The sequence below is a fragment of the Myotis myotis genome, unplaced genomic scaffold (assembly GCF_014108235.1).
Source record: "Myotis myotis isolate mMyoMyo1 unplaced genomic scaffold, mMyoMyo1.p scaffold_m19_p_13, whole genome shotgun sequence".
In the NCBI taxonomy this organism is placed as follows: Eukaryota; Metazoa; Chordata; class Mammalia; order Chiroptera; family Vespertilionidae; genus Myotis; species Myotis myotis.
In genome coordinates, this window is record NW_023416317.1 from 16,330,471 (window position 1) to 16,347,707 (window position 17,237).

At 45.0% G+C, this 17,237-nt stretch overlaps 1 protein-coding gene across 2 annotated transcripts in view; it reads right to left on the reverse strand.

Moving 5' to 3' along the window:
• The window catches only part of CACNA2D3 (calcium voltage-gated channel auxiliary subunit alpha2delta 3), an 809,032-nt gene that overhangs the window by 118,244 nt on the left and 673,551 nt on the right, over positions 1-17,237 (reverse strand). The window lies entirely within an intron of this gene.

A 17,237-nucleotide genomic window follows, 5' to 3' on the forward strand; every position in this document is an offset into this window, starting at 1 on the left:
TCTTGAGAACCATCTGCATTCATGCTTCCCAACCCACACTCTCCACCCGTCAGTAATTATAAAAGCTTCTGCTTTCCTGTATTCAGGCCCTTACTACTTGGAATACCTAGAGTAGCTTCTGTTCCTAGGTCAAGTTCTGGTTCTTAGAGGGTCCTCACATGGTGGAAGGATCTCTCTCTCTCTCTCTCTCTCTCTCTCTCTCTCTCTCTCTCTCTCGCCCCCACTCCCAACTGCTCCTATAACAAAACATCAAAATTTTCCTTAAATGGTTGTTGCTATGAGCAGGCAAAAGCAAAGAGCTGCTGATTTCCTCATCCTAAGTGCACTGTGGTACAGGGAGATTAATGTCTCACAATGCTTAACTATTTTTATCAACAGAGTATTGCAACTGCAGCTAAAGATCATCCACACTTGAGCTCATGCCTTAAGAGTAATCTCAGTTGGGGACCAAAGGTCCCAGGGATTTTTTAAATAAACTGTTTCTCCTCCCAAAGTTGCGTTTCTTACTCTTCCTTTTACCTCTTCTTTGTTTCAAGTGTTTAATAAAAGATTGGATTATTTTCACTCAAGGGAGCAGAGAGCAAAGCAGCCTCCTTCTCCAGGGTTGGGCAGAATACTCACTCCTCCTGGGTTTGAAGCCGGCTCTTTAAGCTCCATGGCCGCTGTTGGTATTTGGTATTCTGGAAGGAGGCATGGAGCAGGTGAGCTTGATTTTCTTCTTTGTTAAATCAAACATTTCATTTTTCTTTTCCACAGAAGGGTTATTTCTAGGAGGCTTCATCTTCTCTCCTGCCGTTGGTGCATCCTCACGTTGCCTCTACCCTTCATGGATTTCCCTTATCTGTGCTTCTCTTCATTCAGCAGATGCCGACTGAGCACCTTCTGTGCTGGGACATGTGAGGAGTACAGCCCGTGTGCTCTCAGGCTTAACATCTCTCCAGGTACACAGACACCACACAACCAGTGGCCACTGTGAGCGCTTTGAAAGACGTGTATGAACAGAATGACATGGGAGTTTAAAAGGGGGACCTACCCAAGCCCAAAGATTCCTGGGTAAAATGATACTTGAGGATAAGACCCTGAGGTGGAAGTCTGAAGAGCTGGGAACCTTTCAGTGCATGCACATCGATTTGGATTACTTTTTATTTGAGTAGAAGTGTCTACTCGTGGCCCCTTAGAATCAAGGGGATAGATAATGAGGGATGGCACAAATCTCCCTGCTGTTGAAATACAGTTGGGCAGACGGAGTGGTGAAGGACTTCTGTGTGGAGAAGGAGCTGGAACAGTGGATAAAGCCCCTCAGTCACTACAGTAAGGAGGACCACCCACCACCGAAGAGCACCCTTGCCCTCCCCCAGTTCGGTTGCCTTGCCCATTGATGGCTCAGAGCGAGTAACTTTTCTACACACAGCAAACCTTGCCTGATCCTGTCTGATTCCCCATAATCCTCATCACACACCCGGAGGCCTATGATATTGAGAAAGGGGAGGGTGACTGTAGACATTAATACAGTTGTGAGAGGGAAGCATTTCACACTTACACTTGTCGGGGACAAGCTTGAGACTCCCTTGGACTTGGCTAAGAGTTAGTGATAGGACAGTTTGGAGATGTTAACTAACTGGCCCAGGTCACAGAGCTAACAGATGGGAAAGCCCAGAGTGGACTCCAGGCCTCTTCAGAGACTCTCTATCCCTTACACCTGTGAGGCACTGTCCATGCTCGGTTGACATTCCTAGGCTCCTCAGAGAGAGATACATGCCTGGACTGAGATCAAATGAAAGATGGCTTCTGGGGACAGGGAATACTGGCCCACATAGCTACTTTCAAGACCAACACACTGTAAAATAATGCTTAAACGGCCAGATCTCCTAGCAATTCTAATCACTGCCATGGTTGGCTGGAAAGCACAGATTATCAGTTCCCCACAAATATATTCTGCTGCATATGCCACAACTGTCAACTATATAAAAGCCTAAGTGACCATTACGATTGAACAGCCAGAACGACCGGAATGACCAGTTGACCGGTCGCTATGACGCACACTGACCACCAGGGGTGGACGCTCAATGCCAGAGCTGCCCCCTGGTGGTCAGTGCACTCCCACAGCCAACCTCCCATGGCCCCTCCCCTCAACCGGCCACCCCAGGGGCCAACCTCCTGTGGTCCTTTCCCCCTGCTGGCCACCCGCTCCCCATAGGCCTTGATCACCGGCCAGGCTGAGGAACCCTACCCATGCACCGGGCCTCTAGTCTTATATATTCCTGAAAAATGCTGATGTCCAGATGAGGTAGGGATGAGGGGATGAACTGAGAAAATGAAAACCTGCATGCTCTCTGATGAGACTGCCTAGTCTCCATTCCCCTGTCCAGATCCCAGATGCTGACAGCTGGGCTTATATCGCCTAAGTAAGCTTTAGAGCTATTAACATTTCATAGGTCATGCCTTTAAATTGACTGGGTTGCACTGATTTACCAATAGTAAGGTCCATTTGTGGAGAAATCTTTAATCAGCATTTTAGTACCTCCGTCTTAAATAACAACTAAGGCTACACATATTTGTAGAGATCTTTCACAAATGACAAAGACGGACAAAACTCACACACAAAAAAATGATCTAGAGTTATCAACACAGACAACAAGAAAAAACAGTCAATATATTCAGAGAGATCAAAGAAGGTACTGTGTCCTCCGAACAAGAACAAGCTGCTCTAAAAAAGGACTCTTGGGAACTTAAAAGACTAGAGTCACCATAAACAAATAAATTTAAGAAAGGAAACAGTTGGAAAAAGAAAATGCCCCAAAATAAAATTAAAAATTCTGGAAAATGTCGTAAGGAAATGTCCTAGAACTGAAGAACATACATTTATAAATCAAAGGAGCTTATAAAATGTCCAAAAAAATAAACAAGGGACCCACAGCATCAAAGAATTTCAAGACACTAGGAATAAGGAGTCCATTCTAAAAGCTTCTGAGATGGAGGTTGGGCAAACCTGGTCATATCAAAGAATGTGCTATCAGACTGTTTAACAATAACACTGGGATTCCAAAGAAAATGGAATAATGCCTTCATGATTCTGAGAGACAATAATCTCCAGCTCAGAATTCTATACCCAGCCACATGATTTCATGTGTAAGAGTGGAATTAAGACATTCTCAGAGCTACAAGGACAAAAAAGATTTTACCTTCCTTTCTTAGAAATCCAAAATGAGGAATTAGGCAGGTAAAGGAAGATAGGGTCTAGGGCAGTGGTTGGCAAACTGCAGCTCGCGAGCCACATGCAGCTCTTTGGCCCCTTGAGTGTGGCCACGAAGTTTCAATCGCACTGTACATGCGCGCCCGCACGTGGTATTTTGTGGAAGAGGCACACTCAATGGGCCGCAGTTTGCCGACCACTGGTCTAGGGGAAAGAGGGTTATAACCATGGAAAGAGGGAGTGAAGGGGAGTCTCAGGAGCCCAGCTGCCGAGCAGGCCTGGAGAGCAATTGTCCAGAATGACAGGATGACAGAGGGCACAGGGAGCAAGTCTCTCCAAGAAATGATGAAATAGGTAGAAATACTGAATATTTAAAAAATAATAGCAATAGGCATTTTAGATATTTGATAAAACATATGGGGGAAATAGTGGTGAGTAGACGGAAAACTGAGTGAACAAAAGGACATGGGGATTTTTCATTGCAAGAGAACATATCATAACACACACACACACACAATAGCACTCTATGTAACATAGTAGGGAATATACAGTACATAGATGGTCTGAATAATACAGTCATTGTCTAATTAATCAAAAACTGTAACTTAGGTATATAGCTATGTTGGTGAAATAGAGAGAGAGAGAGAGAAGGGCTGGTGTACAAAGTCCAAAGCACTCAGGTGTTAAAGAAAGTAAATAAGTAATATCTGAAAACAAATAAAACGTGGCAACCTCAACTTGCTCATGAAAAAGAGATGCTAAGCATGGTAGAAGTGGTTGCCTCTAGGTTGCCTATAGGAAGCTTTGTAAGCTTTTTAAGTGCTATTTAATTTTTAAAAACCATATTCATATGTTACTTTGCTATAAAATCAAGTTAATTAGAAATAAAAACATGAATCATTAAGGAGAGCAAATAATCAGCAGATTCAAGCTCCTGACACCAGATTCTGGCCTGAACCTATTTCTCTCCTTGTCTGTTTCTCTCTGTACCCAAATCAGAAGGTGTGCACACCTGGAAGATGCAGCCACTCTGGGAGGTGGATGGGAGAGCTCAGGGGAGGAGTCAGTTTCTGCTCCTGGGGGCAGGGTCTGAATCGTTGAGCTCTGTCTTACTCTACTCGGCATGTCGCTGTCCAGAAGGTGAGTCTCAGACATGCTGTGACCTTAGGACCCAGGCCCCAAGCACCAGGGCACCTGGGCGACATGAGATGTGCAGACACACCTGTGCAGGGGCATTCACTGACAGCTGTCACACAGTTTCTCTGCACACGCTCTGGGACGCCATGGCTAAGGCACCAATGACTGCCAGGCTCTTGCTAACAATCACGCAGTAACCGTTCTATTTTAAGTTCTTATGTAACTGAGGACATATTTTTGCGATATGGAAACTGGCCCCACAAATGCCACCTGTGATCTTTTCAAGGTGGGACAGAATTTCAAATAAATCAAGTTGCTTCACCGAAAGACAGTGGTCTTTGCCATTCCACAGGCTGAGGTTTATCCCATGGTGAGCAGTTTCCATTTTTACTGCAGCTCAGACAGGTGAGAACAGAGCCACCGACCTGGGTGGCGGGGAGGCCAGGGCACGGCCTTGAGCCTCTGCTCGGGGTTCCAGGGACACTCACCCCAGCTCCTGTTCCATAGCCTTCCCTCCAGGGGTCAAAGGAATCCATCTGAAACTGCATAGTTAGAATTCTACCAAGATTCCATTAGCAGGGAGAAATTATTATATTCATAAAACTTAATCTTGTAACGTCCCACAAGCCGTTAAATATTATGGGTTATCTTCTCTTGTTACAAAAGACAATGAAAACAATGTGGGTGTTTAGGGGGAGCAATGATACACACTAAAAACTCCAAATGCCATCAAGACTGTATTTACTGCTCACCCACACAATCCCAGCATTATAAAGACAATGAACAATGAATGGAAGGGGGGAAACAGCACACAGAACCTGGAATCTTAAAGCTCCATCCCCACACCAGTAAGCAGTTTGAAAAGAGCGCCCGTCAGGACCCATATGTTTTCTGCATGTGTAAGAATACTCTTACACAGGGGGCTTACTTCATAACCAAGATTCTTTTTCATTTAATTCAGTCATATTAGATTATGGGGCTGATTATGATCATATCCACAAATCAGTATTTTAACAGAGTTTCCATGGAAACACTATATGCCCCTGTTTTTTAACTTTTTGGACAAGGCTTTGCCTGTTTAACAACTTGAACAAGTTTGACGAGGACAACATGTTTTGTTTAAGTTACATTAACTGGGGCCAATATTTCCTAATTGCATTACCAGGAGAAACATTCACAGCATTACTTGTACCATGGAAAACCTCCCCTAGCCCAGCCCTCGCTTTGCTTTAATCACCAGAGAACAGGAAACATACCAGGATTGCCTTGTCTTATCAAGTTTTAAATGTGTTAACTGGTTTTAAATCTATGAAATAATCTCCCTTATTAAATGACAAAGTTAGTCTTGTTAAGAGGATCGGCGTTTGTGGCTACATCCATTTCTTTCTTATAATGCAAACATACCTTTGGCTCCCTGCTACAGGGGTGAACTCATTCTGCATAAAGGCATATCCTTTTTTGCATATGGGTTTCAAAAATAAATATTCTACTCCCTTAAGTCTCCACCCCCCAAAACATGGTGGAAAATGTATCAAGCACAATACTATCAAGCACAGAATAAATGCAAAAGTGATATTCAGGAAACATTCTTGTGTATCCTTCCTTGCATAAAACCACTTTTTTGGGCTCACACCCACACAACCAGAGAGGTTTACTTCTCCACAATTTGGGAGCAGCCTGTAGCAAAGTTTTTGAAAATGCTGCACTTAAAAAAAATGTGGGGGGTGGGGCTTTAGGGACCCAAGTCAGAGTTCACCCCGACAGCATATAAAACATATGGCCTGAAGCTCTGTAAGATGTCTGCGTCTGAAACGCTGGTGGAGCTTCATAAAACATCAGCGAGGAATAGTTTAATTTTACAGCATTAGGCACCGAGGCGGTAATTGGAGGGGGCAAACTGTATTTTAATACATCAAAGTACACTGCACAACAGGGGAGCTGACCATATTTTTAAAAGACAAGCTCCCCCTATTCAGAAGTACTTGACGCAGAAACTTTCCTTTCTGCAGGGGGATCAGTAGAAAAGTCAGTCTCCCACGAGCTCCCTGTCTTACTTGTTAAACTGTGACTGTATCTCAAAACCTGGCTGATTTGTCTCTGGGCTGATGTCTTTTATTCAGGTGTAGAGTTGTGGATGGAGACTGGAAACCCACATGGTGACTGTGTGGTTCCTGTGTGTGTGTGTGTGTGTGTGTGTGTGTGTGTGTGCGCGCGCGTGTGTTTTAATCCTCACTTGAGGATATTTTTTCCAAAGGGAGAGGGAGAGACACAGAGAAACACTGAAGTGAGAGAGACATATTGATTGGTTGCCTCCCACATGCCCTCCACCAGGGCCGGGAGCCTGCAACCTAGGTACGTGCCCTTGACCAGATTCAAACCTGGGACCCTTCAGTCTGCAGGCCAACACTCTATCCACTGAGCTGAAGTGGGTAGGGCCTGTGTGGTTCTTTCCTGCACAGAAGTCCAGCTGTCCGGGCAGTCAGGTGGGCTCAGCCCGTCCACCTCCTGCCCTCTCTTTGAGCTGCTTATCATCTGCTGGGCCCTGAGTCCTGCATTCCTCTCCTCTGCATGGCTACCGAGAGCTCTTCAGTGCAAAGAGGCTGCCATTTCACATGGATTCCTTCCAGGGCGTGCTCTGTCTTGAGCCAGGAGGTTCTAAAGCAAACGTGGCCAAGGGGCTTTGTTCGCGTGGCTGTCCAAACACTCACCCGGGGCGCAGGGCAGGAGCAGGGCCACAAAACGCCATGCTTCTCCTGCTACCGGCCAGAGATCAAAGGGAGTTCCGCCCTTCCTGCCCAGCTAGGAAGAGAGGGTGGGCCTGCGGGGGCGGCTTCTGAACAGGGGAGCAGCCATGACAAATCTGTCCCAGATCTGACTGATAGCGCGTTCCAGGGATGGACCAGATTAGTGCTAGCTCCATGCACAAAGTGCCCGCTTCCCTCACCTCCGCCCAGAACCCTTTCCACCTGTAGCCACAGCCGCCAGGCGCCAGGCCCTCCTCTTCTCTAGGTGGCCCTTGGCAAGGAGAAGCACTGAGCATGAAGACCTAAGGCCAGCGGATGCATGGGTAGGGGTGGTAGGGTCATTTCTATCAAGTCTGTTTTTCTGGGCTAAGTCTCTTTTAGGCCCTTCCTTTGTTTGCCCCTGATGAAGGGGAAGGGGCCAGGAAGAATCAGATGAAATGAAAGAACATGGGAGTTAAAAGGCTTTGAGATCAGACAGACGCAGGCTCAAGTTCCCGCCCTATTACTTACAAACTGATCTCTGGTTAGTGACTCACTCTCACCCCAAATCAGGTTGTGTTTTGTTTTTTGTTTTTTTTTTCTTCTGTAAGATGTAAGAAGTCATAGTTCCACTCCTGGAATGGCGGACGGCTTCCTGATTGCCTCTGGGGAAAGCACCTGTGTCTGAGATTTTCTGTGTGTTCTATGAGTTTGAGATGTTTTGATTCACCTTGAGAATTTAGGGACTCTGTCGGTCAGAGCAATCTTATTTCTAGACAGAGAAACTAAACAGAACAAGCTGCTAATTCACAGTGCCAGGTCACCTCCATGTGACAGATGCATACAGAAATTAATGGGGAGCTAGAACAAGCTGCTAATTCAGTGCCAGGTCACCCCAAATGTGACAGATGGGTGGAGAAATCAATGGGGAGCTAGTTCACAGTTTCCTCTTGGTCCTAGTTTGCCGTCCAACATTTATTACCCTTCAGACACTTCCGGTTCTTAAGCCCATGACCATGCTCTGCTGGGCGAGTTTCAGGGAGACATTACATGCGGCTCAGGGCTAACCCACCCAGCCAGCAAACCCTGGCGATCACGGGAGCTCTGGCTGGCGGTCACCCACGTGCCCAATTTCAGAAACAAGAGATGCCTGTGCCACCCTCCGGCTTTTCTGGAGCCACATCTCTAGTGGGAGCCATGGGCATCCTGTGCAAGTGCACAGGCCACAACTTCATCCCTTTCACCATGTCCTACAATTTTGTTTCTCATTTTGGAAGCCCATTTTTAGAAATAGTTAACTTATTTTATAACAGGAGGGAAAGGACTGTCTTCATGAGGACAAGGAGAAACACCAAGTTTACATCAAGATGCAGATGTTGGGGGGTAGATGGGGCTCGGTAGTAGCTTCCTAGCGCATCCTTCAAATTCTCCCAAGATGGTCCTTGGCTTCACATTCCAGACTTCTCAGACAAATTTGCAAATGACAAGGATCTGCTTCAGGAGCAGCAACTAGGATGATGCTAGCAGGAGGCCAGCAGTTGTCGGCTGTTGTCTGCCTGGCGCACCGGGCTGGAAAGGATTCTGAGGCCGTGCTGGGCTCCCTGGGGCTACTGGGTGGGCCACTAGGCCCCCCGCAAAGCAGGTAACTGCAGCACCCAAGCACTGACTTGCTCCCCCTGGCCTGCTGGCTGTGGTATCCACACTAACATACACCTGAACACTCAGGAGGGAACGCTCTGTCCTAGCAACGGAGCCCCCAAGCCCGGCAGGGCTGGCTCTTCCTGCACCACGCACTGTGTGGGGAGGACAGCTCCCTCCTGCTGCTCCCCAGCCACGTGTGGGGAGGACTCCCTCACAGCCGCAAACTGCAGGAAGAGCTCAGGATTTGATACCCATGTACTGAGATGTGGTAATGCTTGTGAAATTGCCATCCTCTCTACAGCCTTATGGAGGGCAGCAAGATGCATCTGTCCAGTTATGGAGAGATGGTGGGGCTGCCAAAGGACACAGTAATATTAATAATGCAGTTACAGTGGGAGGTGGGGGTGGGAGGCTCAACAACCGGCTTCCTCGCCTCTTCTCCAGCATCTTCTCACCGAGCTCTCCTCACCTTCTGTGTTAGCCACCCTGGACTCCCGTGGCTCCCAGGGCACTGTGCCATCCACTCTGCCCTCTCAGCCTTACACGTGCCATGTGTTTGCATGGATGGCCCTTGTCCCTCCCTCTCCCTGCAGTAAATTCTTGCCCATTTTTCCATTGCAACCAGGTTACAACATCCACAGGGACGGCTGCCCCATGCTCCCAAGTCAGAGTCCCTGCTGTCTTCTCTTTTGGCACCAGGGACCTCCTCTTCCCAGCACTCCCACAGCTTGAGTTTTTCTTTTTTTTTTTTTTTTTTTTAAAAAGAAATATATATATATATATATATATATATATATATATATATATATATACATATATATATATTATTGATTTTTTACAGAGAGGAAGGGAGAGGGAAAGAGATAGAGAGTTAGAAACATCGCTATGAGAGAGAGAGACATCGATTCAGCTGCCTCTTGCACGCCCCCTACTGGGGATGTGCTCGCAACCCGGGTACATGCCCTTGACCGGAATCGAACCTGGGACCCTTCAGTCTCCAGGCTGATGCTCTATCCCAGTGATGGCGAACCTATGACACGCGTGTCAGAGGTGACACACGAACTCATTTTTTTGGTTGATTTTTCTTTGTTAAATGGCATTTAAATATATAAAATAAATATCAAAAATACAAATCTTTGTTTTACTATGGTTTCAAATATCAAAAAAATTTCTATATGTGACATGGCACCAGAGTTAAGTTACGGTTTTTCGAAATGCTGACACGCCAAGCTCAAAAGGTTCGCCATCACTGCTCTATCCGCTGAGCCAAACCGGTTAGGGCTTGAGTTTTTCTTATTTGTGAGTGGCCAAATCATAAATGTCTGTCTCCTTGCTAGATTGTAGGGGCATTTGGACTGTAGGTCCAATTATTTTGCTTCTTATTTTCATGCCTATAATACCCCCAAACACAGCTTAGCAGTTAATGGGCATTCAGTAGGTGCCTTCTTAATAAAAAAACACACAGTGGAATCCCTGGTAGACATTCAGAGGAGGCCAGATGAGATAGGGGTCAAGAATGGGAGTCCCTCTAATATACCCTATTTTTATATAAGCGTGTTTCCACCTTCAGGGGACATTTAAAACACCAACAAGTACACGTCAGCACCTACATTGCCCATTCTTGGGGATGTCTCGGTAGATCTAACCATCTTGGCTCCTGATCACACAGCAGCAGCGCACAGCTGCCTTCCCAAATGTCTTCGTGGGAAGCGCATCGGAGCCATGGATCGGAACTTATAAACATCAGCTGTGGCCATGGAGAGCTGTGCACTGAGTTTATTTTCTCCTCGGCTCTCATTAGAATCACAAATGAAATGTTGACAACACATGAAGGAGCCTGCTTGTTGAACACAAATGTTTCCACTCCTATCAACCTCGAAACCCTGATAGTCATGCTTCATGATGAAAGCTAAACAGCCCTGGGGAGATGACTACATGCTTTCTCTAATTAGGCGAGGATGGGGAAAGGGCCTCCTACCAGGGAGGGACTGCCAAGGAAAGATCGGTAGGTAAACCTTTAAAATGAACAGGACAAGCACACAGAAGGCGGCCCACGGTGGGATTCTTGGGTTAAATGAAAGGATGAGAATGTTCCTAATGGCACCAAAATGGGAAGCTGCCCTTCTAAACTGGGGTGGAGGCTGCATGGAAGTCAAGGCAGGGCCTTTATTTTGCTAACAAAAGTCCCCCAGGAAGGTTCAGTCACATGACACCAAAGGCAAAAGTTCTTTTGTTTGTGGAACTGTTTTGATGACAAGCAGAGATATGTAGAGCACAAATTCACTTAGATGGCAGCTGATGCTAGGAAAATACACATCCCCATGCATGTTTTATAATCCGAAAACAGGGTGAACTCTGTTACACAAGCAAAAGGCTCCTTTGCATTTAACTCGCTTGTTTTTCTTCCAAACAGGTCAGTGCAAATAGATACAGCCTAAGTGCCTAGTTGGTATATGTCATAGAGACACAATAATAGAGAATATAATAGAGAATAGACCAGCTAATGTATATTGCTATGTGCAAGGGCATTTTTATTTTTTATTTTTTTTGCTAAGGTTCTTGCATAAAAATATTATTTAACCCTCCCTGAAAACCTGACAGTTTGCCAGGGTTCCTTTGTACAGATGATTAATTGAAGATCAGAGGGGTTAAGTAACTTATTTAAGGTCACACAGCCAGTAAAAATTGGATGCAGCATTGAACCTAGACGGTTTCACTTCGTATTCCATGCTTTCATATCAGGGACACTGTTCTAACATGAAACAGTGGGTCAGATGAAGGCTGGAATAACAGAAAGGATTCCGAAAGTTCAGGGTTGGTACTTGGTGGGTCAGAACGTAAGTCCTGCTTGAGATAATTGTGTTGTCCAGAACATTTTTAAACTAGACACATCAAAGAGCTAACACAGAGCAAACTTTAAAAAGAAAAAGGCAAAACCCAGCTTTATTATTGCACCACAATATATATCCACTAAGTTATAATTTGAAAATATGAAAAACACATTGTCATTTATTTCAGAAACTGAACTATCATGTTATAATAAAAGTACAAAAGCAAATAAAGATTCACCAAGAAGAACTGCACAAAACTTTCATTTTATGTATAACATGAGTAAACAATCAAACATGAATTTGATTCCAATTTATATTTGGGGGCAGGGACAAAAGTAGTCAATCAAAAGATCTAAGTAAAACGAGTCAGTGTGAGGCCTTGGCCAGGCTTCCTAAGCTGCCATGTTTCTTGATCCTTTTGTTTCTTTCATTAGCTTAATATCAACCAGCATCTGTCTATGTTTATTCCACCAGCTGCATGAGCTCACTAATTACCTTTAATCATACTTATCTGAATGCATCTTTATCTTCACATGCATCCTGTATGCACACAAGCTAAGTGCTGGAAGGCTGCGGTTGGGGAGAACTTGGAATAGGAAGTCTGTACTTCCTCTAACCTGAACCAAAACAACAACAACAACAAAACAAAAAAACCCACAAATCTGCCTCTAAGTCTGCCTCTGCTACCACCCAAAAGACTTCTGAGACTTAGTTCCGGAGAGTTGGACAGTGTCAGTGTCCAATAAAGTCATATGCAGTCTTTCCATGGGTAACAGGTTCCAGGTGATGAGATGATCATCATAGAATCGGATACAATAAATAAGAATTGCTAAATAGCACTCTACAAACTGGTAAGTTCTTTGAAGACCAAGAGCCAGCATGCCATGTCTTTACTAGTGCCCAAACACCTCGCTCAGACCTGGGCTCCATGGACAAGTCGATACTGAAAAAGTCTCATACATTTTGGCCACTGTCTTCCTTAGTTTTAAGGAGGTTGAAGGCACACATTTCATAACTAATACTCCACTAATTTTATTTTAAGTCCACTGCTCTACTAATATTATTAGACACCTTGAGGCCAGGTAGAGAGTTTAAACTCTACAGATAGTCATGTAAAGTAAATTTAATGATCATAGGTAGCCCTTGAACTTGAAATTTTACCTTAGCAAGAAGGCAAGAAAGAATAGAGAGATGCACATACCCTTCCCACCTTCTCACTAGAGACTTGATTCTCCACTGAACTTCTCAAAAGGAAATAGTGTTCTTCTCAGTTAGCTAGAGCTTCCAGATAATTAAATCTGCATCTTACTGTCAAAAAGAATGTATTGTATATAAAAAGAAGACCTCAAGACATAAAATATATTAAGCTCTAAGTTCCTGAGTACCTAACACGGATATTCACAATCCATGTATTGGTAATAAATATGCTGGAGACTTTGGGTAAGTTACTTAAATTTTCTGTGTCTCAGTTTTATCACTCATTCATTCAGCATTTGTTTCATGAACCTACTACAATGGGAAGAAATATTAGAAATCATCATAAGCTTAGAGCCTACTGAGCTGTCACCTTTAAGTGAGGTAACACTAATAAAATGTGGAGGCAGAGACTGCTAATGCTTTGCAACAAGTATGACTCCTCTTCTTCCAAGGCACGCAGCTAGACTACATTTCCCAGACTCCCTAGCTGTTAGACATGGTCACATGATTTCATTTTGGCCAATGAAATATAAGCAAAAGTAATAAGTACCATTACTGGATTGGCCCCATTAGCCTGCTGATGGAGAGAAATCTGAGAACTAAGAGGAAGACATCCTGACAAGATGGAAAGAGTCTGGGTCCATGAATGAGGGCATTGAGTCTGGCCCCTGTCCATCTGAAGTGCACTGTGTTAAGGGCAATGAATAAGCTGTTGTTAAGTTAAGCCATTGATATTTGGGGTTTGTTACAGCAGTTACATTACTTTAATACAAATCCTTAGCAATATTGACCCACTGCAAGCACTAAATCAATGATATGTTTACGTTTTAAAATAAATTTTTAGTTCTCTTACTATATTTTTTATAAGACCAAAGAGGAAGGAAGGAAGGAAGGAAGGAAGGAAGGAAGGAAGGAAGGAAGGAAGGAAGGAAGGAATGAAGGAAGGAAGGAAGGAAGAAAGGAAGGAATACTGAGGCATTGTAAATAGCTATTTATAAATTTGCCATTTGATCATCCACAATTCCTAGGGAAATATTTTCCAAATGCCATATTTTCTCCACAACCAAATGAAATTTCTGTGTGGATTGTGGTGCCAGGGCCTCCTTCCTACTATCCCGGGCTGCAGCTGTCCCTCAGCTTGACAACCTCCCTCACATCAGATCCTCACAGCACCTGCTTTGGATGGGGGCCCAGTGACAGGGATGGGGGAAGCACTTTGCCATGATTTCACCAAAGCCAATGATAGCACTGGATGACATGCTCATGTGCACTATATGGTTTGCCCGCAGGCCGAGATCACTGGGCAGGGGAATGACACCTCACCAAGCTCTGGGTATGCTCTATTTACACATACAACTCAGCCAGCCCCTGGAAAACAAGTGATCTCAAATTTTCTAGGAAACAAAATGCACCTTTACTTGCTAATTAACAAAAGTCAGCTTTTCTTCTTTATGTTTTTAAGATTACAGATGTAATACATGTTTGTTGTAGCAAGTTGAATATGCAGAGGTAGAAAGAGAACATTTTCCTTTTCCTTTCTTCTTCTACATTATCCCTGCCCCCTGGGTAATCAGGGTATTTCATCTTCAGACAAACCAATGCACATTTTTTAGGGTTAACCCTCCACTCTGACATTTTTTCCCCAACATAAATGGGATTATACAATATGCATTTCCATTCAAACTGCTTTATTTAACCTAACAATTTATTATCCTTGAAAATAACTGAATAACATTACCTGGGAGAAGAAAACTATTTGCTGAATTACAAGATATCAACAATTTTAAGAGTTAATAATTGTTGATTATTATTTTTTTTTGGAGGGAAGTGAAATGTTAAATAGACTGACATATAGTAGGAAACCTTCTTAACATGGGCAAACGTGTACAGGAAATATATGTCTAAATATTATACACATATTGGAAATATAGAGAAGCTAGGAACTTGTGGCAATCTCAGTGTCATGGTAACCATAATCTCTGAGGGTGTGCCTGAAGCAACTTTCTATGTGGCAAGCAAGTTCTTGACTAAGTCTTGGTACCAGGAGCACCTCACCCCTCACGGTGGCATCCTCCCCTCTGGGGAATGGCTTGGCCTGACCTGACATTTGGCATCTCTCCTACTTTTTTGCATGCAGAGTTGACTTGATACTTCTGGGATCTGGCTGATGGAGGAAAAGAGGGGGAAAGGAAGGGAGGAGAAGAGAGAGGGGAAAAGATGCTGCAGGCATTAACATGCAAATCACACACCCTCCTTTTATTCTCTGGGCTGAGGTCAGATGGAATTAATCAACTCAGCCTCTGCATGCAAAGTCCTTCTCTGTCCAAGTGTGCACTGACCACTCAAAATCAACAGTTAGAATCAGCAGGAGCAAAAGAGAACCAAAGAACCTCTTTGAGCAGTAAGTCACTGCTCCAAGGAACCCGTAGCTGTGGGGGTTCTCTGCGTGTTCTCCGGGTATTCACATTGTAGGTGGGAGCAGCCAGTCTCAACTCTTTGAGGTTCAAGAATACATACTGCTACTAGAAATTGCCACTTTTGATCATCTCTTGCATAGGTCTCTTCCAGACCTAAACTGTGCACTTAATATATATAGCCTCCTGCACGCACCCTACTGGGGATCGAGCCTGCAACCCAGGCATGTGCCCTTGACTGGAATCAAACCTGGGACCCTTCAGTACGTAGGCCGATGCTCTATCCACTGAGCCAAACTGACTAGGGCCTTCCTAGATCCTTTGAGATAGGTATTATCTGCATGCTACAGGTGAGGAAGCCGGGGCTCAGAGAGATTCTGTGGTTTGTCTAAGACCACACAGTTTTAGGGTATAAGCAGCATGGAAGTGTGCTTCCTCATTTAGCCACCAGCCTGGCATTAACTGCAGGTGTTCCCAGATGTCTGAAGTTACCCTGCAGGCGCCCTGGCCTCCTGCACCAGCTGTGCTGTCCATGTATTCATCTTTCAAGATGTGGGCCCTAGTTGGGCCCTGCAGAACACAGCTAAATAGCTCTGCTATAACCCAAAGAGACACTCAAAGTCTTCGTTCAAACTCCCTCAAGTCTGTAAATACAGGGCCTTTCAAGTCCACTCAGGCATTCTGACCATAATGAAAAGCTTTCACACATAACAGAGTCCTGAAGATCATCCCACTCAGACCCTCATTCTATAGATGAGGAGACAGGGAGACACATCTAGCTGTGGTGGAAGTTGGGGTGGGTGACAGGTAATGGTGGTGGAGCAGTGACAGCAGGGGCTACATAAAGGACTAGAGCAGGGTTCACAAATCATGGCTTGTAGGGTGACTGAGCCCTCCACCTGACTTGGTAAATATGGGTTTATAGGAACACAGACATGCCCTTTTTTATGGATTGTCTATCGCTGGCTTTTCCCTCCATCAGAGTGGAGTAATTGCCACAAAGACTGTAATGTACTCAACGTCTAAATATTTACTATTTGGCCCTTCAAAATATGTTTGCTAACCCCTGGAAAAGACAGCAACACACAGGTTGATCTGAGTTATTGGTAACTTTCCAGTTCTTAGAGTGAGTGTTACGTTCACAGGTGTTTGTTATGTTGTGATGAATTAATGACTGAAGGCTACATATGGGCCATCGATAGTCATGTATCACCAAGGAATGATGATTATCAAATTCTCTGCTCCTGAAAATAGACCAGATGGGGGGAAGGAAGAGAGGAAGGATGGGGCCATTTATCCCGTATTAAGATTTTAATGGCTCCTTGTTGCCTATGCCTGACTTTCCCCCATTGTATCTCCCATGCTCCAAGGTGTCGGAGGACAAAAGGTGGCGGCCCAATAAAGCACGTTTTTCAGGGAGGGTCACGGTGAGCACGTTGGGTTCTCTAAGGCAGGAGCGGGATTGGCTGAAGACGAGGCTATTAAGGACAGTCACAGTCCAGTTTTTCCACTTCATTCACAAGGGGCCTCTTCCCTGGGTACCACAGGAGTGGCCGGAGGGGGCAGGGCTCCAGGTCTGTCGTCAGGACCTCCCTCTATCTGTCAAGTTTGGCCTTTGAAAGGCAGCAGCATGACGGTCCTGGCACACATCCTCTTGGGTAATTGTGAACGTGTATGAAGGCACTCTGGGCCATGACACGAGGACCACTGCTCTCCCCATGTCACAGATGAGGCTATGGGGCTCCTGGTGCACAGGTCACTTGCCCAGAGACATAGAGCTGGTGAAGGATGAAACCAAACTCAAATCCAGAATCATCTGACTCCAAATCCCACACTCCGCAGACCCATGACACTGTCCCAGGCCAGGGAGTCCAGGCCGCCTCAAGAAAAGCATGTTTTCACCATTCCAAGTAGTCGCCGTGCCTCCCAGAGCATTTCAGCATGTTGAAGGGCAGCTCGGGCCATCCCCACCCCAGCAAATGTCAGGGGATTTGCACATTCAAAGAAGCGTTCCAGTCCCGGTGGGAAAGTTCCCAACAGCTTCCATTAGACAACAGTCACAGTTCATTGACCCTCTCCGCCCCCCCCCACTCCCTCCCCC